The sequence below is a fragment of the Diceros bicornis genome, chromosome 35, assembly GCF_020826845.1.
Source record: "Diceros bicornis minor isolate mBicDic1 chromosome 35, mDicBic1.mat.cur, whole genome shotgun sequence".
Taxonomy (NCBI): Eukaryota; Metazoa; Chordata; class Mammalia; order Perissodactyla; family Rhinocerotidae; genus Diceros; species Diceros bicornis.
In genome coordinates this window covers 6544087-6564587 of record NC_080774.1, presented here as the reverse complement: position 1 = coordinate 6564587, position 20501 = coordinate 6544087, and the positions used below count along the sequence as shown (strand labels likewise).

Below are 20501 nucleotides of genomic sequence, written 5' to 3'. Positions count from 1 at the left end.
CACTCTTCCTATAAAACCCTTTCCAGTGGTTAAGGGACCTAGAAGTTGGTTTGGATTCTTTATGTTTCACAGTTGCTAGCCTGGTGCATCTTTGTCTGAGCTAAGGCACTTGGATCATCTTTGTTTGAGAATCTTCTCTCGAACCATGAGACAGTTGCCTGCGCTGCACATGTGGGGAAGATTAATCCCCTGGCTACTTCAACCCATGACAGGTGGTGGTGGAGATTTTTGGTTGAGGGTGGGGGCACAGACATATCTTTGTCCCTTTCTTTTTCATTTTTATCTTCCCCAGAAAGTGTGCCCGTATCCCTTTGAATGACAAAACTCTAAACCACGTGTTCTGACAGACCTGGTTCTGGATAAGAAGTTAGTTTGAACTCTGTTGAAATAGATTTAACTGACACATTAAAGCATCTGCTGCGGTTGAGTGGGATTATTGATACTGAATGCGTTATAGGAAGTCCTGCAGGGCTTTATAGGTTTCTTGCAGTCAGAGCCATTGTGTTTCAAAAAACAAAAAAAGAGATAATGTTCACTTGACTTTTATGACAAAGTAATTGTGTAGTTATTTTCAATGACTAGATTTTCTGAGCCAGCAGTCCGAATTTCAGATAATGTTTTCAAGATAAAGAAAAGCTAGGTTGAGACACCCAGAGAGGAGTGGTGTGGGATGACGGAGGCAGGATCACGGACACTCTTCCGTTGTAAAAGGAGGGGGAAGAGCTGGAATCGTGCGGTGTGGGGACCTTCGTAGTTTGGTGGCAGGACGTTGAGGGAGTTCTCTGAGGAGTTCTGCCCTCTCTGTGAGGACTCTGTGTGGCCGCGTGCTGGAGTGAGAGGAGAGACATGAGTTGGAGGTAGAGGGACAGTGGGGAAGGGGTCACGTGGGCATTCCCGGCAGCCGGAAGGCCCACTTGAAGTCGGTGACCGTGAACACCTTGGCAGTGTTTTGATTTTCTTTGTCAGCATGCAAGGGCAGAAGTTTGGCTTGGAATAGATGATGACTTCTTGCGGTAGACAGCCCCTATGTCCTCTGATCATCCCATCTGGCAGAAAATCAGTCCTGCAGAAACGCAGCCGACCGCATTACTCAGCAGCATCTGAGTGACAGCCCTGTGGGACAAACCTGTGACCACCCTCCACGCTCTGGCGCCTTCTCCGTTTCTCTGGGCACTCCACTCTCCCACTCTACACACAACCGTTTCAGACCCTCTGCGCTCAAGCCACCGAGCCCCCGCCTTGACCTCTCCTTCTCAGCAGGTGACCTTGCTTCCTGGTTCACTGAGGACGAGAAGACGGCAGCTCTGTCAGCTTCCCAACCAACACACACACCACTTGCTGCCTCCCCTCTCCCAGTAGATGGCTGACCCTCCTCTCTAAGGCTGACCCTCTGCTGGGCTTTGGGGCCTGTCTCCATGGGCCTTTTCCGTTATTTCTTTTCTCTCTCATAGTTTGCTTTTCCCTCTCACTGGAATTCTTCCCATTGTTTTTCTTTCCTGAACTTTTCCTTGAAGTATAACGTACAGACAGATTCACAAATCACAGGGGTACAGCATGAAGAATGTTCACAGCTGTGAGATAACCACACCTGTGTAAACCAGTGCCCAGCTTAAGAAACCACATGATCAGGACCCCTGAAATCCCTCTCATGCTCCTTTCCAGTCATAGCTCCTCTGCCCTCTCCAGGAGCAGAGGTTAGTTTTGCCTGTTGTGAACTTTATGTACTGCAGTCATACAGTGAGTTCTCCTGTGCTGGCTTCTTTCAGACTCAGTCGTTCAGTGTTGGATTTTCATACAGCTCAGTCCCAGGGTCCTCTTCGCTTCCCACCCGAGACTTTCTCCCTGGGGTCTGATTCCAGCGCCCGCTTCAGTTACCATCTGAATGCTAGTGGCTCACAAATCGTGTCTTACAAAGTCCTGATGTCTTGTCTGAGTGCCAGTTCATTTTATCCAGCTGCTGTCCTTGGCGCCTGCTGGTGGACATCGCAGAAGTCTAAAATCGAAATCTGTTCTTAGGCCCCAGACCGTGGTCTTTCCTAGAGTTTCCTGTCTTAATGAGTGGCTCCAGCTCCGTGCAGTTCTTCAAACAAAAATCCTTGGAGGCATCCTTGACGTTTCCTTTTCCCTCACCCATTGTGTTCAGTCCAGCACCAGGTCTGATTGGTTTCTCTCCTAAATATGCCTTAAAACCATTCACTTTTTGGGCTGGCCCTGGTGGCCTGGTGGTTAATTTCAGCATGCTCCGCTTTGGCAGCCCAGGTTCGGTTCCTGGGTGTGGACCTACACCACTCGTCTTGCAGTGGCCATGCTGTGGTGGCTCACATACAGAAAGAGGAAGACTGGCCGTGTATGTTAGCTCAGGGCGAATCTTCCTCAGTAAAACAAAACAAAACAAAACCATTCACTTTTTTCCATTTACATACTGCTTAGTTCGGTTATCATCCTTTCTAACCCAGACTACTGAGATGATCCCCCAACATGTTTACCCCCAAATACTCTTGCTTTCCACCCATCTGTTAAATGTACCTTAGCTACAGTTTTCTATTAAAAATGCAAGTCTGTTCCCACCTTAAAACAAAAACTAAGCCTGTAAGTGGCTTTCCGTTGCACTCAGGATAAAGATCAAGATCCTTACCTCCTGCTGCGCTGTCTCCTCTGTGCTCCTCAGCGCTCCCTGTGCTGCAGCCACACTGGCACTTTTCACTTCTCAGACCTACACTTACTCTCTCTGACCACAACCTTAGTGTGTGCTCTTCCTTCGGGTCGAATGTCTCTTTTTCACTTTGCAGATTCCTCCTGTAGATCTGAGATCAGCTCGCACTTCTTCGAGGAGTCTTCCCTGACCCTCCTGACGAGCTCAGCCCCTGCTTCCATGTCTGCCAGAGGCTCCCAGAGCACCGCCCAGGGCTGCTTTGTCGCACTGAACATAGTTTTACCTTTCTTCGTGGACATTTTTGATGGGTGTCTGCCTCCCCACCAGACTATGAATTCCACGAAGGAAGGGCTGGGTGTATTGCTGCTGACTGTTGCAGGCGCAGTGGCTGACACAGGCACTCGAGAGATGTTTGTTGCTTGGATGACCTGTGGAAGACCGAGAGATGGAGGAGTTTTAGAGGTCCAGTAAATTCACTAATTCTCTGCCATTCCTGCTGCTCGAGGAGCTTACACTCAAGAAGCAGGGAGAAGGAGGCAGCGAGCAAGGAAACACACGCATAAATACACAGAGTGATTCGGGCAGGCAGAGGTAACGTGCTGTGACGAGGACAGAGCAGAGTGGTGAGCTAAGAGAGGCAAATCAGCTGAAACTGGTTAATTGAGGCGCTGCTCTCTGGCGGGGAGGGGAGCCTGGCGCTGAGACCTGCGTGTGGAGAGAACTCGAGCTCTCAGTGGTCAGGAGGCAGCGTGGGCGGGGAGGTGTTTGAGGTGCTGCAGGGAGCACGCCTGGCTGGTTTGAGGACGAGAAAGGAGATGAGTGAGGTGCTGTGTGGTGTACAGGAGAGTGTAGGGGTGAGAGTGGACAGAGCCAGCGGCCGGCCCGTGTCCAGCATGTGCACCAGCCAGAGGAGGGTACATTTTAAAGAGCAGTGGAAGGTTTAAGCAGGGGAGCGGCATTATTTTCTTTATGACTTTAAAAGATGAGGCTGACTCGTGGAGACCAGATTGTGGCGGAGTGAGAGTGACGCCGAGAGACGGCTGGCGGAGAAGTGTGGGGACAGTCGGGCTTGGCCAGGGGTGGCTGTAGTGGTGTGGGGGGACAGGTGAGGGTGGGGTGTGCTGTGGCGATGTGGATACATGGGGGTGAGGGGAGAGGAAGGCCAGCCCACCTGGGTAGACGTTAGTGCAGCTTACTGAGACGGGGAAGAGTGAGCAAGGAACACATGAGGGCAATTCGGGTTTGGAAACGTTGTTTGTGATGCCTCGGGCAAACACTGGAGCAGTCCTGGGCTGGAGATAAAACTTGGGAGCCGACATCAGGATGGCACTGTAGGCCATGTGACTGGGTGAGAGTACTTGGAGAGAGGATACAGACTCGGAAGAGAAGGGGGTCCCTAGTGGGAGCCCTGGAGCACCCCAACATTTAGAAGTTGAGCAGAGGAGGAGTCGTCTCCATTAAAAAAAACGAGGAGTGGCTAGTGAGGTAGAAGGACAGCTGGTGAGGGGGACCGTGCAGGCCAAGGAGAGAGAGTGTGTCACGTGGTCCCATCAAGTAGACAAGGACGGTGCCCTTTGGGTTTGGCACTGTGGAGGTCATGACGGCCTGGATAAGAGCAGTTTTCAGTGGGACACAGAGGCAGAAACCTGGTTGAGAGAATGTAAGGCATGACGCTCTTTTGAGAAGTTTTGCTGTGAAGGGGAGCAGATATTTTGGCTGAGAGCTGGGGTGGGACAATGGGATCCGAAGAAGTTTGTTTCAGGAAGGGAGATGCTAGAACACATTTGTATGGGAATGGACCTATAGATAGACAAAACTGATGAAGACAAAGAAAGTGTCGTTGCAGGATTTGATTTTGAGAAGGTCACAGGAAATGCTGACTGGGCCCAGGTGGAGGGGCTGGCCCTGGGGAGGAGCAGGGCACTTACCTGGAGGAGGAGGGAGAGGAGCAGCAGGGTGGCAGAGGCGTGGGCGTAGATGCTGATAGCTGAGGGGATAGATTACTGAGGGAGAGAGAGGAGATGGCCAAATGATTGCTTCTGTTTTCTTAATAAATTGTCTGGGCAGGGTATCAGCCCACAAGGGAGGGAGGTGAAGGGACTGTAGAAGATTTGAGGAGAAAAGAGAAGTATGAAGTAGTAATTTAAAATATTGGAACAGTGTGTGTACTGAACATTCTCAGAAGAATCTAGGGGGGCCTGGAGCCCGTTTGAGATTTGTGATCGTGAGTTAATAAAGCTCGTGAGTTAATAAAGCCTGGCATTATGCAGCTGCTCGGGTGCCTGTGTGGGTAGGTGGAGACTTGGGTTAAATTAAGGCTGGGGTGTTACTAAGACAGTGTGACAGAGGGAGAAAGACACAAGAGAGTTGACAGTGAATGCAAGATAGACGTTCTTGTAATGGACGGAAGAGGACCGAACAGGATGACAGAGAACAAATGATAAGTTAATGGTCGTGAGTCTGCGGGCGAAGAATTGCTGGAATCCGTTAGCTAGAAGGGGAGGAAGCACGAAGTGGTCAGAAGATGGGTTACTTGAACAGATTTTGGAGATGGTGGTGCAGTAATTGGTGATGACAAAGCCAAGGGATGACCATGGAAATGGTGATGGCGGAGGGGAGGGGCGGAGAGAGTGAGTGGAGGGCAGGGCCGCAGAATCAGCCAGAGAAGGACACCAGGGAGTAAAGACAGACAGGATCTGACTAGTGGGATTAAAAGAGATTAAAAGAAGGCTCGAGGTCCTGTGGGAGCAAAGGAAAGGTTCAGGCAGATTAGCGGAGTCAGAAAGCGGGACGAACAGGGTGTTTTGGCCAAAGGATGATCGAGTTTCACTCAAGGTAGATAAATTGCCAGCAAGCTTGTAAGTTAACGTTCTTGCTGTCCCTGTGTAGTGACGTGCCTGGGTTTGCATGGTTAGTGCTGTCAATGGAGGCACAGTTTAGGTAGCTCTAATTTAGAATGCTGTTGTATATCTTTCTTATGGCTTAAGATCTTCATTACAGGGATCTGGTAAGCAAAGGCTTATTGGTTTTCTTTCTTTTTGTTAGGGAAAATTTCAAATAAACTCAAAAGTAGAGGAAATGTAAAAATGTACCCCTGTGTACCCATCACCCAGGTTTAAAACCCATCTGCTTTCTGTTGTTGTTGTTTCATGTACCCTCTACGTTTGTGTTCGCATGAGAAGCCAGTTTTATAAACTTGCCTTAGGTTTCGTGGGCGACTCCATGTCACATATTGGGTGTTAGCGGTCTCACCAGTAATGTGAGCTCTTGTGCAGCCAACATTTCTAAAAGGAGATAAATACATAATACAAATGTCTATCCTTGAGTTTCCAAAGCCTGCTCCTTCATATTTTGACTGACTAATAGCATATAAAACATGTTTTGTGTGTGATAGGCCAGGACATCTACATTATCCTGATGATATAAAAAGAAAACAGATGGAAAATAGTGTTAGGTGACATACTTGCCTGATGTTCCAAGACTAAGTGGGAATATTTTTAAATCCGTTGCGTTCCCTTTCCATTCTTTTGGTTGAACTTCATCCATGCAGCATCTGCCCTTCGTCTTACATTCCCCCGTCTTTGGAAAGGCATCGCTGTCCTGTCTCCACGCCAGACCTTCTGCCTCACCTGCCCCCTCCTCTCTCTGTCGTCAGGTGCCAACAAAACATGGTCCTGCCTTTCCCCGGAACTGGTCCCCGCTCCACTAGCATGCCGTCTGCAAGCCTGTTTCTTCACAGGTCTGGCTGTCAGGTCTTAGTTGCTCTGGGGCGGTTTTCTCTCCTTCAGTCCCTGGTGACGGTTGCGGGTCCAGGTGCCTGTGTAGTTCTTGTGTAGTTCTCTGTAGTCTTGTTCAGAAGAGTGCAGATGAGGCGCTCGGCCGCCCTGCTCAGCAGCAGCTGGCTGACGCGTGTGTGCAGAGTCTGACCTCGAGGCTTTTGGCTGCTGATTGCTTTAGGAGTGTGGCTGGATGTTTCTCTCCTGCTGGACCAGGGTGATTAGTCTTGATTTCATATCAGCCTGTAGCGAGTATAATCCAGAGCAGAGTCAGCTTTCTGAAACGTCGGTCGCAGTTTCCCGACCTCCACCCCCGTGTTGAATGGTTGGCATTGCTCTCATGGCGGCACTTACGCCTGCCATTGTCCAGCACCCAGGACCGTGTGAGACACTGTCTCGCAGTGTGTCACACTCGTCGGCTCCTTCATTCTCCAGCACTTGCCCTGTGGAGACCGAGTCCTTCTTTACAGGTGCAAACCAGTTGCAACTGTAGGATCACTGTAACAAGAAATCCATGAAAAACTAGCGTACCTTTTTTCCCCCAAGCAAAATCGTATTTTTTGGTTAGCTGTGTAAAAGAGAGTAATATCTAAATGGCACATATGAAAGTATGTTTAAATAATCGTGTTTCAGAATCCACATTCCGTCCTCCTTCCCCAGCACAGCATCGGAGCTTCTTCCCCAGGCAGAGGGGCTGTCGTCTTCAAGTTCTGCAGTAGACTCAGGCTGAAGTTTGGGGAGGAGATCTGTGTCCTCGCTCTGTAGCTGCTCTTGACCTTGCCCCCTGCAGGCATGACCAAGTGGGCTCCTCTCCTGTGAGCATCTGCCTACACGGAAAATCGAGGCTGCTGCGGTAGCCTGGGCCACAGCTGAGTCATAGTGTCACCTCCCAGTGACCGTGTTGGTGCCTCTGTGCCTAGAACGGGAGCACTTGGCCTGGGCCGCTGTCTGAGGGCAGCCCTGTCTTCTGCCCCTCTGAATCCTGCGTCCTCGTCTCCGGTGGCTCTGGCCCTGGCCCAGGCCCAGAGCTTTTGTTCTCTCAGGACACAGCTTCCTTGTATTTAGGACTCATTTCTTGACTTCCCTGCGTTTCAGCATCAGTTATTTATTTGCTGATCCCTCAATTTTGACTGTCCTGGGAGGCAGGGCTGATTCAGATGTTCTTTGGCGTCACAAAGTTTAGATGAGGCAAAGAGTCCAGTGGACAAGCCACAAGAAGGGAGGGAAGGCTCTTTTTCATGGAAGTTGGGGATTTGAGGCAGATGGGCTAAATTTAAGGTTTTTTTCTCTCAATCTCAGCTGAACTCTAACTTTCCTGTTTGAGAAGTTCTCCTCAAGTGTGGGTTGAAGGTGTAGACTGCTGGGGCTGCCCCTGAGGCCTCCCGTGGAGAGACTGAAGGCTGCCCTTGGTGGCCACAGGTGCCCTCAGTGCCGGGCTCCATCCTCCTCTGGTCAGACCGGCGGTCTCGCAGTCGTATGGGCTATCCCCTTGAAAGCCCTTAAGGGACATTGGATGAGACATGTCTTAAATGAGAGGATCTTGGGAACATCGTGTGTTGGGGATCTGTGGGGTCTGTGGCTCCTCTCTGCTCCCTTGACATCTGTCTCCTTTCTGTGTATGGAAGCACTGGGGCAGGTGCTGTTTTAGGAGAGTCCCCAGTGGGGCCCTTTGTGTTGTTTGTCCTTCTGGTATTCTTTGGTTGGTCACACGGCAAATTTGCTGGAGTTTCTTTTGCTTTGTCTTGTTTTCCTATTTCCTGCAGAATGTAGCTTACCCCCTTCCCCCCGCCCCCCCACCGCCACCACCAGTGCGGTAAGACCTACAGATGAGTCTGAGCATTTTACCTGGAAGGAGTGACAGTGCTGATTCCTCCTCCAGAGAGACTGGCGGGAGTTCGTGTGGGACCACGTAGGAATTTCATGTCACTGGGTTGGTGTTGAGTGACCGCCCTTCTGAGCAGAGTCCGCCCCCCTGAGGCTGGTCTGGATGGATGCCCTGCCCCTTACTGCTTCATTTACCAGTGAGGGTGCTGAGAGAGCCACCCGGGGTCGGTTAGCCTGTGAGGAGCGGGGAGCAGAGCACAGCACTGCTTCCTCTGTCCTCTGCCTGTCACTGCCCTGCAGCTGTCACCTCTCTGCTCTCCAGTGCCATCTTCGGGGCACACGTTCTCATGTGCTCAGGATTGGTTGGGGAGCCACAGCCATTTGGGGGATTGTATTTGTTTGATTCAGTTTCACCTCTGTCCAGCGTGCCTGGTTCTGGGATCAGTTCGTCATTGCACGAGGAGCAGGAAAAGAATGTCTTCTCAACATTAACCAATTTTTTTATCATGAAAAGTTTCAAACATACACAAAGGTAGAATATTTCATTCATCATTTATCCATCATCTAGATTCAGCAGTTAACAACAATTTTGCCACATTTGCTTTATTTTTCCTTTTTATTTTTTTGCTGAGGTGTTTTAAGACACGTCTCAAACCCCATGTCGTTTCATTCCTGCAGACTTCAGTTCACGTATCTGAAAATACAGACGTGTGTTGACATAACTGCAGCGGCATCGTCACACCTAACAGTTCACGGTATTTGTCATCTAATCTGATACCCAGTCCCTCATCGTGTTTTCTCCTTTTAGCAGCCGGCTTCTTTGACTCATCTTCCAAAGAAGGTCCTCATGTGACATCTGGTTGTTATGTCTCAAGTCTCTTTGGTCTAGAGTAGCACCCACTTCACCTTTTTCCACGCCATTTACTTGTTGCAAAAACGGGCAGTTGTCCTGTGGACTGGCTCACGTTCTGATCTTTTTCTGCTTGCGTCTTGGTGGTTCCTCTGTCCCTCCTAGTTCCTTCAAATAAACATGAGCTCTTGATTAGATTCTGCTTCAGTCTTGGGCAAGAATGTTTCCAGGTGATGCTGTGCGTTTCCTGTTGCATCACATCGGCAGGCACTGGGTCTGGTTGTTCCTCGTTGAGCTTTGCTGAGATTGATGTGTGGGTTCAGGTGAGGACAGCCAGAGCCTTGCGGTGTCAAGTTCCTGATCAGCCTGTGGTCTACTGTTTTCACCCTTTTCTTATCATGGCCTGAATCAGGTATTTCGTTAGGGGTACACATTTAGTAGCTGGGTTGTTGTATTATCTTGAAACATAGTTCATAGAGGAAAGAAAGGATGGATGCTTCATTCTTCCCTTTTAAAGGTGAAAAGTTAGTGTCCTAGTTACCTCCAGATTTGTCCCTTGCCTTGAGTCTCCCTGCCCCTCTGCCTCTGTCCCTCTTTCTCTCTGCACTCCTCCCCCCGCCCCCGTAATCATCGTGAACTCATGGGGTTTTGTATATTTAATGTGCTTCAGTAGGTTGCTTTCATTATTCCTTTTGATGCTCAGTTGTCCCATTTTTGGCTGATGGCAGTCTGTTCATAAACTGGCGTCTGTGTTCCTTTGGCGTGACTCTCTTGTGTTCTGGCATAGCAAGATGTCCTAGGCTCATTTTATAAAGTGCTGCTCTGGCCTCAGCCCTTCTCCAAGGATCCCTGTGCCATTTGGTGGGAAGGGACCATTGATCTCAGTTGTCATTGTTTCCAGGCCTTTTCGGTGGATAGAGCTAAAAAAAAAAAAACATGAATTCAAACTGGTATTTCTAAGTCAAATTTTATGTCATAGGATTTTTTTCCTTAACTTTGATTTTATATTTGTATCTCATTTCTCTTGCATTGAATTTTGGTTCCTAACAACATTAACATAATGACTTATTTGCATTATCCTACTTTATAAAAACACCAGTGTTGTTATAACTAACAAACTATTGAAAGAAGTTTGATTTCTTTGCAGCTTTATTTGTCAACAGAGTATGTCCCTCTAAGATTGTGCCATCAGTATATTGTACTCAAAAGTCATTTGTGGATATGTCACCAACTTGAAAGTTAACATTCATTCTCTTCATTTTGTTTTAAAATTTTAGGGATTGTTTTTCTTTTTTCTTTAATTTTTTGAATATATAAATATTTATGTTTTCAAAGTCAAAACTACATAGCAAGGTACCCTCAGAGAAGTTTTACTTCATCTTTTTTGCCTTCCTCCCCCTAGATAACTGTTTAAATTCAGTTTGTATTGTCTTTGTCCGTGTTTATTTTTATACATCATGTAAACAAATATATAAATACATTCATATTCCCTTCCTGTTTTGCACAAGAGATAGCAGAGTTTGTGTACTATTCTATGCCTGGCTCTTTTTGACTAAACTGTACTACTTAGGTTCACTCCATATGAGTGCATAATGCTCTTCCTCACTCCTTTCTTAAACGGCGAAGCAGTATTTCATTGTGAGGGGGTGCCATGGTTGATTCAGGTCCCCTGTGGACGGGCCTTCGGTTGCCTGCAGTTTTGCTGAGACAAACACTGCCCCCATGAATAAGCTGGGACATCAGTCATTTCCTGTTTTGCTAATAAATCTTGGGATAGAGCTCTAGAAGTGTGATTACTAGGTCAAAGGAAAGATGCATATATAATTTTTCTACTGAAAATTCTATTTCTATTGACTCTATTTTTGCTGAAATTTTGGTTATCTAGTTGAATTTCATTATTCTAACACTTCCTCCTGGAAGCAGTCCAATTTATTTTGCCATTTTAATGTTAAATCTTCTCAATCACCCACGTACCCTATCTTTGTATGGAGTGTATTATTGAAAGTGTTATTTTAAGATCTGTTAATTTAATTTAATTAATTAATTGAAGTATCACTTACTGAATATGGAATACAAGAGATGAAGAGATTGCTAAGACATGGTCCTAAACCTCAAAAGATTTCAGGTTGACTATTTTGGGATTTATTTTCTTCTGTTTCCTCCTCATTCTGTTTGTTGTATATTTTGTCCTGTGTTGGCTGTCAGAAGCCTGGGGATGAGGCACTGAGAGATGTACCTTTATCTCTCTATCAGATGAAGCAGGGTGTGTCTGTGGGGGAGAGAGGCTGTCAGGAAGTTCTCTTGAGATGCTTTCAACAAACATTCATTGAACGCCTCCCCTTTGCCAGAATATAGCAGTGAGCAACACACACAGTTCCTCCCTTGTGGTGTCTACCTCCTAGTACAGGAGACAGATCAAAAACCAAGGAACAGTAAGATAATTATTAGTTCTTTGTGCTTCGCAGGAATCAAATAAGAGATTAAAATAGAGTCTTAGCCAGGGGCCTTCTTTAGGTGGGGGCGTGGGGGCGGCTCACATACAAGTCACACACAGGGTGGTAGAACGTTTCAGGCACAGGGAACAGTATGTGCAAAGGCCCTGAGGCAAGCATTGCCTTGGAGGGTTTGGGAACTGGAACAAAGCACAGTGAGGTCGGGGAGAGTGGAGGCAAGGTCGTGCAGGACCTTGGGTTTTAGGTTAAGGTTTTGGATTTTATTTTAAGTTCTTCAGGAAACCATTGAGGACAGTTAAGCAAGGGAATGACGTTGGATACCAATATGTCATATATTTATTCTTTGTGCAGATTGGAAGGCTACTCAAATATGATGTTTTAGCTCTAAAAGCAGCAACATTGTCCCTTCTGAAGTTCAAAGTGGATCTGCTTCTCATACTCAGGTGTAGGTCTTCTGAGGATGTCTTTTCTTTTTCAGTAATGTTCCCTTGATGTTGTTCAGATAATTACAATAAGTGGTTATAGTTGGATTGTAGACTTGGGCTATGAACAGGAGCGTGATCTCTACACGTTCTCTTCTTCAGACCTGCAAATCCAAGAGAGACATCTCACTGAAGATAAGGGAGCTTCTTCCTCAAGATCCGAAAAGGTCTGTTACTGCTCTCGCATTTATCTGAAATTAATTATGGAAGCAATAGCAATTTTTTTCTGGACAAAGAGGCATTTTCAGTGTATCTCTGTTTCTGTTGCAGGAGCCTGGAGTGACACCTGTGTCGGGAATCCTCAGAAGGAGGGAGTGACCACCTGGAACCCAAGGAGCGTGCTTCCTGGGGAGGCTCCTGTCTGATGTGCAGGAGACAGAATGCCACACTGACTCTCCCAGGGGCGGCTACAGGGGACCGGGACCGACACGCGGTGTCTCACCCTCCGCTGCAGGGGACGCTGTGCAGCGCTTTTCCTAGAAGTGAGAGGCACGAGATTACTTTACAAGAGGAAGATTCCAGGGGCTTAAAAACACAAAGGTTTGCACCTTGGGAGCCCCTTGGAATGTTGACAACTCAGGATCTAAAAGAAAGTTCTGTGTTAATGAGTTACAGAATTCATGTGGGAGTAAATGTCACTTTATAATCAATAATAATACTGAGTGAGGAACACTATGCAGGAAGAAACCTTCCATAGAAAGACAGGCAGGGAAAAGCTTAGGCCGACCTTAAACCTATGGATTAGAGCAAGCCTGAGATAAACTGCTAAAATGGCCAAATAAGAGACTTTATGAAATAGCAGTCCTGTAACTGTAGTAGTTGTAAGGAAATTTTCTCCTCTAAATCACGATACCAAATAGGAAAAATGATCTACAAGTGCCCCATGTGTAGGGAATTTTTCTCTGAGAGAGCAGATCTTTTTATGCATCAGAAAATTCACACTGCTGAGAAGCCCCATAAATGTGACAAGTGTGATAAGGGTTTCTTTCATATATCAGAACTTCATATTCATTGGAGAGACCACACAGGAGAGAAAGTCTATAAATGTGATGATTGTGGTAAGGATTTTAGTACTACAACAAAACTTAATAGACACAAGAAAATCCACACCGTGGAAAAGCCCTATAAGTGTTATGAGTGTGGCAAAGCCTTCAATTGGAGCTCACATCTTCAGATTCACATGAGAGTTCATACAGGTGAGAAACCCTATGTCTGTAGTGAGTGTGGGAGGGGCTTTAGTAATAGTTCAAACCTTTGCATGCATCAGAGAGTCCACACCGGAGAGAAACCTTTTAAATGTGAAGAGTGCGGGAAGGCCTTCAGGCACACTTCCAGCCTCTGCATGCATCAAAGAGTCCACACAGGAGAGAAACCCTATAAATGTTACGAATGTGGGAAGGCCTTCAGCCAGAGCTCGAGCCTCTGCATCCATCAGAGAGTGCACACGGGGGAGAAGCCCTACAGATGTTGTGGGTGTGGGAAGGCCTTCAGCCAGAGCTCAAGCCTCTGCATCCATCAGAGAGTGCACACTGGGGAGAAACCTTTTAAGTGTGATGAGTGTGGGAAGGCCTTCAGTCAGAGCACCAGCCTCTGCATCCACCAGAGAGTACACACGAAGGAGAGAAACCATCTCAAAATATCAGTTATATAAAGCGTTTTGCTAAGAGTTAAAAATCTTAAAACCCATAAGTGCCACTAGGAAGGAAACCCTGTAAATACCTACATTGACCCAAGAAATTTTTACAGCAAGCCCCAGCAGAACGTTCTTTTCAAAGAGGCATATGTAAGGTTGATTTTTTTGATTCATGCCAAGTGTGTTCCACACTTGACTTCTGAATCTGGAGTCTCTCTGTGTGCCCAGGACGGGCTGTGAGCTCCCAGTTGTGGGTGTGCGTTTCCTGGGGTTCTGGCACGGCACCTCGCTGGTTGAAATACTGCACAGGAAACCGTGGTCACTGCCCAGCCTCCTGAGTCACCTTCTGTCTACACTTCATCTGAAAGCTGCCCAGATACTCTGTCTGTGGGGGCTCACGCCCTTCCTCCTCTTGATTCAAGCATACTGGTTAGTGCATTTGGAAACGGACAGCTCCCACTAAGATAGTGTTCTGGTATTTCTGAGGTTACCACTTGATTCAGCCCCTGCATGTCTTTCCATGTATCCCATTATTTCTGAACCCACTTTACCCATATGTCCTTAAAATACCCACAAATATCCACCCCTTCCTAGATGGCATTAAATTTCATTTTAGATTGTAGGTGACTCATAAATTCCATTCACTTGGTCTATCAGAAATCATTGGCAGACATACATGCCCTTGAACTTTTCTTGATCTTTTTTTTAATTTTGTGGATTCTGCTAATCACTGTATCTCTGTTAGTCAGACTTAATTTTATAGTGGCTACATCACATATTTTTAACTTGAATTTTTTTGGAAATAGCTGAATGTAAATAGCAGGGAGGAAGAAGCAAGCAAAGTTGGAACTTTCCTCCATCCAGAGTTGCCCTCTCAGGCTCCTTCTGTAACGTGTGGAGCTCCTTACTAGCTGGGGGAGGCCATAGGAGACGTGGATGGTAGGAGGGGTCACTGATAATAATTAGTCTCTGTTTCTGTAATTTTAGGCAATAATGTGTGGGAGTCCTTGAAACTCCTTCATTGAGGATTATGTCAATTCCTTTTCAGGCATGACTGTCTGTGTTAATCTATCCTTCTTTTCTTTCTTCGTTCATTTGATGAGTATTTATTGAACACCTCCTGCATGCCAGGCACTGTGCTCGGTGCTGGGGATACCACTGAATAAGACAGACAAGGGGCCTACTCTCAAGGAGTTTACTTCTGGTGGAGGAGACAGATGATAAGCAAGTAAACAAATAAATAATGTAGTTTGAGATAGTGATTAAGTGCTATGAAGAAAATAAACTAGGGTGATGATTTAGAGTGGTGGGGTGGGTGGGGGTGGGGGCAGCATAGATAGCGGTCAGGGAAGGCCTTTCTAGGGTGGCAGCGGAGCCACGAGCGAAGCTGAGAAGCACCAGCTGGCGGAGCCCAGCCGCTGCGGTGGGCGGACCTGCTGGTGCCCGTGCGGAGGGGAGGGCGGCCGAGCGCTGAGCGTAGTGAGCAGCGGGAAGGGGAGAGAGACTGAGGCGCTCCGTGTCCTGATATTTATAGGCCTTTTTTGTTTTTTTTTGGCTAGATTGATATTAAAAACTCATGTGGAGGAACTCAAGGAATGTTTAGAAGACCAAAAGTCCCCAATGACAAGAACAAAAAGCAACTAATTTTTAACTTTGTTTCTCTTCTCATTCCTGTTTTCATTGATTTCCCACATGTAGTCCTTTTGCTCAGGAAGTCTTTGGGGAAACTAAGGCTCTTTGAAGCTCTGAAATGGGGGATCAGGTTAGTGGTATCTGTCAACTGTCTATGGGGTTGGAAAATGAACTACCCAAAATAGTCATCGAAATACTGAAACAAAGCGTGATTTCTCTTCGTATTTGAATTAATTTCTTCTGTTAGACTGGAAGGGGTTTTCGTATAACTAAAACCTCACCGCATAAAGGAGATTTAAAAGGAGCACATCATTTAGTGGGTGGGCCGTGAAAGTAGAGCTGGAATTTGGGGGTACATTGGTCACTGTCTGAACTCTGTTAACAAGCCTTGGGAAGTCACTTCTCATGGGTTTTCTCCTTTTCACAGAGGGCTGGCTTAGTTATTCGATAAAGCCCCTTCCAGGCCTGAACTCCTCAACTGCGATTTACTGTAGTGTCTTATCCCTCTTTCATGTCACAGTAGCGTGGAGCATTAGAGAAAAGCCTAGACTTTTAGTTGATAGAGAGCCAGTTGAAATATCATTGATAGAATTTTAGTTTTAGGAAAAATTGGTTTGATTTCTAGCTTTATTACTATTAGGTATATGAGCTTGGGCAAATCAGTTAATCTTTGAGTCTAGTTTTCTCACTTACAAAATGAGGATATTAGGCTAAATGATTTCTGAGTTTCCAGCTAGTCCTAGAGTTCTATATTTCTACATAGTTGAATTATTTTATCATGCTGTTGCTGGGGAATATGACTAACACTTTTGAAGCTACTAATTTTATGTCGAGCTTTAAAGTCCATAATTGTTATCTTCGAAAAATATTATTTGACCTACAGTATGTCCAAATCAATTTAATAAAATCACTTTATAACAGGGTTCTGTGCTTGACGTGTAGTTGGGTGAATTCAGTGGTCGTGTGTGTGTGTGGTGGGTTGGCTTGTGCATTAAGCCTAGGGTGACTATATCATTTATTGCCCAAACTAGGCCCTTAAGAGCGAAGGTGGTGGGGGGTGCTGTTAATCCCTAAATGAGGACAGTAGGCCTAAACTGGAACTGTCCCAGCAGACCAAGTTGTGAGGACACCCTGGCCCAGGGGTCCCAGCACAAGCAGGTAACAAATGACTAAATTGCGTATAAATTGCAGGAATAATTCAAAGAGGAGTTGTAAGGTCCGTGGCAAACTGGAGACAGCATGCCCTGCTGAGAGGAGAGCCCCTGCTTGGCTGTGGCCGTTGGTTTCCATGATGGAATACAGGCCTGAGGTTCCCACGTAGTCTGCTTTTTTAAGAAAAAACCAAAAATCTAGAGTTTTACATGAAACTGAAAGATTTTTAAATGTTGGCAGCGAATTCACATGCCCTATGTGATCCATTTTGGTCATTTGTGTTATCTGCCTGGTGCCCTTAGGCTTTTCTTTCATTTTGCAGGCTGTGCTTCCATCCCTCGCTCCTGGTAAGGCTTGACATACTCTTAGCTGGAGCTGTGTGGCCCGTGTTCCGTGCAGCGGCCTCTGACGGTGTTCTGGCACCTGCTAGCTTTGAGGGGCAAGTCTGCATTGCACTTCCACCATCGAGGGGGAAGCAAGCCAAACTGGCCCTTTCGATGTGAGTGTGTGGGGAAGAGAGGTCACATCTGGGCCTAAGTGTCACCCCTTGGGTCACTTCTGGTGCCTGCTAGGATTTGGGGTGTGAGAGACGTCAAGGCTGACTTCACGGTTTCTAATGGGAGCCTGAGTCAATGGCAAATTGCATCTTTAAGACAGGAGGACCTCTATCAAGTCAGAGAGCCCAGCATCGTTCAGATGATCTGCTGTATGGGAGCGTGGGGGCCCTGGCCCATTGTGGGCCACCTCGAGGAAGCTGTAGTGGCATTCTTTGGTGTTGTGTCAGCTTGGACATGATGCCTTCCAAGGGACCTTCCAACTCTTGGTTCTATTTTCCTAAAAAATTTAAAATTATTAAGCAGTTTTTCTGTACAATTTGCTGTTATTCTCAGGAACTTGAAAAAAATATGTGAATGGAAAGCAATTATCAGAAGCAGATGGAAAAAGTGCTCAATGGTAAAATCAAACCCCTAGGGAAGGATAAGAAAGACGCTGATAGCATCACAGGCAGCAGGCCAATATAAACAGCACTGCCGAGTGGAGACGTGTGGATGGGAGCTACCGAGGGCGGGAAACAAGGGCGACACAGCCCTCACTCTGTGACCTTGTGCAGTTTCGTAACTTCTCTGAACCTCAGGGTTCTCATCTATAAAATGATTTGGACATTACCTAACTCGTGAGGTAGTTGGGAGAACTGAATAAAATAAACATGGATAAAGTGCCTAGCATTCAGTAATCCAACAGAAAAAAAAGTTAATCCTGGTTGTCCTGGTTGCCTATTAAGGAAGATGAGCCATGTGATTTGGGGTTCTCTTTGCTGAGCACTGTGATGGGTCTGGACATCTAGATTTGGGGGTAGGACCTGGAGAGGGCTGAATTGCCCCGCGTGAGAAGAGAGAGGAGAACTGGAATCTCCCGAGAGAGTCTGGGACAGGAAAATGCAAGGAGAGTTGGGGAGGGACTCGAAGAGAGGGCCCAGTGGGGCAGGAGGGTGTAAGGGGCACGCATCTGCACACGAACCCTTGTGGCCACAGATCCTTCCCTGAAGTCTTAGGGTGCTTGGTCTGAGTGGATTCCTCATGGAAGCTGGTGGAAGGCCCAGTGCTGCGTCCCAGCTGAAGTGGGGCAGAACATGAATACCATGCGTAAGGAAGTGTAGGAGCCAGGAGAGGGCGGCCAGAGACCCTCAGCGCCAGGGAACGCAAAGAAGTCCTTGGCAGAGCTCAAGTTCCCCGACCCTGTTCACCCAGAGCCAGGGGGAGGGGGGCTCCCGGTGTCCTTGTTACCGCTGCGCGTGGGCGTGAGGGAGAACAGTTCAAGATCATCAGTACATTGAAACTGTTTTTATCGTTCCTGTATTTTAAAATATTAAGAGGCACGTGAGCAATCCAGAGATCCCAGGGCCCTGTGTTGATTGCACATGTCGGGAAGAGCCTGGCGTGGATCTCCGTGGAAGGCGACTGTTATACCAAACTGTTGTACTGTTCAGATCTAGGCATATGCAAATAATATACATTTTTAGAGTAAAATAATAGCATATATAGATTGCTCTTATTGAGTTTCAGGTGAATTTATATTTATAGACTGTTCTGTGTGTACCCTGCCAGTTACACTGCCTAAATCCTGCTTCTGAGAGTGGTTCACTCAGAGACTCCCGCCTCCTCTGTGCTGCCCCAGCCCCGTCCTCTCTGCATCCTGAGTTATGGGAGTGCTGTTTGTGGGGTTTTTAAACCCGGGATCTGTACATGGGTTGCAGAGAGGTCTAGACCCTTCTTAAATTGTATCCAAAATGTATATATGTGAATATATGCATTTTTCTAGGAAGTAGGGCTTTCATTAAGTTGTGACTCTACTAGATAAAGAACACCGATTGAGGAAAACCATCTGATTTAGCTACACAGTTATTCATTGTGCTGGGACCTCAGGCAAAGGGGCACCTAAGAGTTCCGAGTGGTGCTGGGTCACTGGAACAAGTAGAAAATGACAGGTGTAGTGAGTGGAAGAGAAAAGAACACTGTGCTGGGTTGTGAAGAAAGAGAAAAGGCCATTGGCATCAAATGAAAGATCAGTGTGCATGTGTGGTCGCACTGGGCTCCGGGGGTGAGCTGTGTTGTGGTGTAATGTGCTTACGGGAGAAGTTCTGTGAACAGCGTATGAATGTTTGGGTGGGTGAGGACACTAGGTATTTCAGAGGGACTGGCTGGGAGTGGAAAGAATTGGGTACATGCGTGGAAGACACTGGAGCTCCAACTTGTCTGTCTCTTGGTCACAGAGGAGGCAATTCTGGCTGTAAAGTTGGACTGAGGTCCCCAGTGCTGGTGTGGGGTGAATTTAGATTGTCAAATAAACGTGTTCGCATCACTTTGTGTTGTGTTCTTCCATGTTTAATTTCCGTGTCCCACTTGAGTTGCCTGGAGTACAAAATTAAAGTAATATTTCTTCTTAACGTTTAAATCAATCACCTTGAGCCTTCATCCTCTCTCTCCCCAAAATGTCCCTTTTACCCCTGGCACTCTTCTATCCCTTGTGCCCCCTCCTCCCTTTCTGAGATGAACTCGAGACCCACAGGGACTTAGTCCAGAGCGTCGAGAATGAACTGGAGGTGTTGACTGTTAACCAGCAGGCCGTGTCCACACGGCGGCACTGTTGAAAACAGGCAGTGTTCAGAGAGAACTGTGGATTCTCGGTGTGTTGCATACCAAGACAGCCACTTGATCCAGCAAACACCAGGAAAAGAAATAGAACTAGAAAGTGTAAGATGGCAGGAGTAAATTTAAACATAGCATTAATCATAGTAAATGTGAAGGGGTTAAATTCTGCTATATACAGGCATCTTCAAGTTGAATTATGAACTTCACCACAATATGTGTATGGGTTGATTACAAGAGAGGTGATAGAAAAGGTTGAAAATAGAGGAGTGGAAAAACTTCAGGAAAATGTCAGCAAAAAGAAAGCAGGTGATGGACGTGTTGTCAATCAAGAGAGAATGCAAGGTGAAAAGCATGAACTTATGAAAGGAAGAATAATCAGGAAGATAAAATAGTAATGTGCCTTATTCGGCTAACAACATAGCTTTGAAAGATAGTTTGTGTTTTTAGAAATACGTGAGAAATTAAGTAATTCCCAATCACAGCAGGATATGTTGATCCTCATCTCAGAAATCTGCAAATCGGCTAAGAAAGAAAGAAGGATCTATTTGACTAGCACTACTAACAAACTTGTCAGCTGTCTGTGAACCTTGTGCCAACAAACCCTCTTGGAACATTCATGAAAACTGACCATGTTTTATGCCAGAAAGAAAATCTCACCAAATTCCAAAATGTAGAATTCCCACAGGAAAACATTCTCTGACTATAACATAAAAATGGAAGTTTCTGAGAAAGCTGATAATCCCATTTACTTGGAATAAACAAAACAGAACACCCGCTCCTCCAAGTTAACAGGAAATCAAACAGGTGCACACCACTTAGAGATGATACAGTCACGGCATCGTGTAACATCCTGTTGGGTGGGACCAAAATGAGTAAAAGTTTTATAGCCTTAAATTC

The 20501-nt window shown here is 46.5% G+C and overlaps 1 long non-coding RNA gene across 1 annotated transcript; it reads left to right on the top strand.

Annotated features, from left to right (window-relative positions):
• The first annotated feature begins 12147 nt into the window (after positions 1-12147).
• On the top strand, positions 12148-14925 carry LOC131398108 (uncharacterized). The gene is made up of 2 exons (XR_009216832.1): positions 12148-12205; positions 12309-14925. It is a non-coding gene; the product is annotated as an uncharacterized LOC131398108 (long non-coding RNA).
• The last annotated feature ends 5576 nt before the right edge of the window (positions 14926-20501 follow it).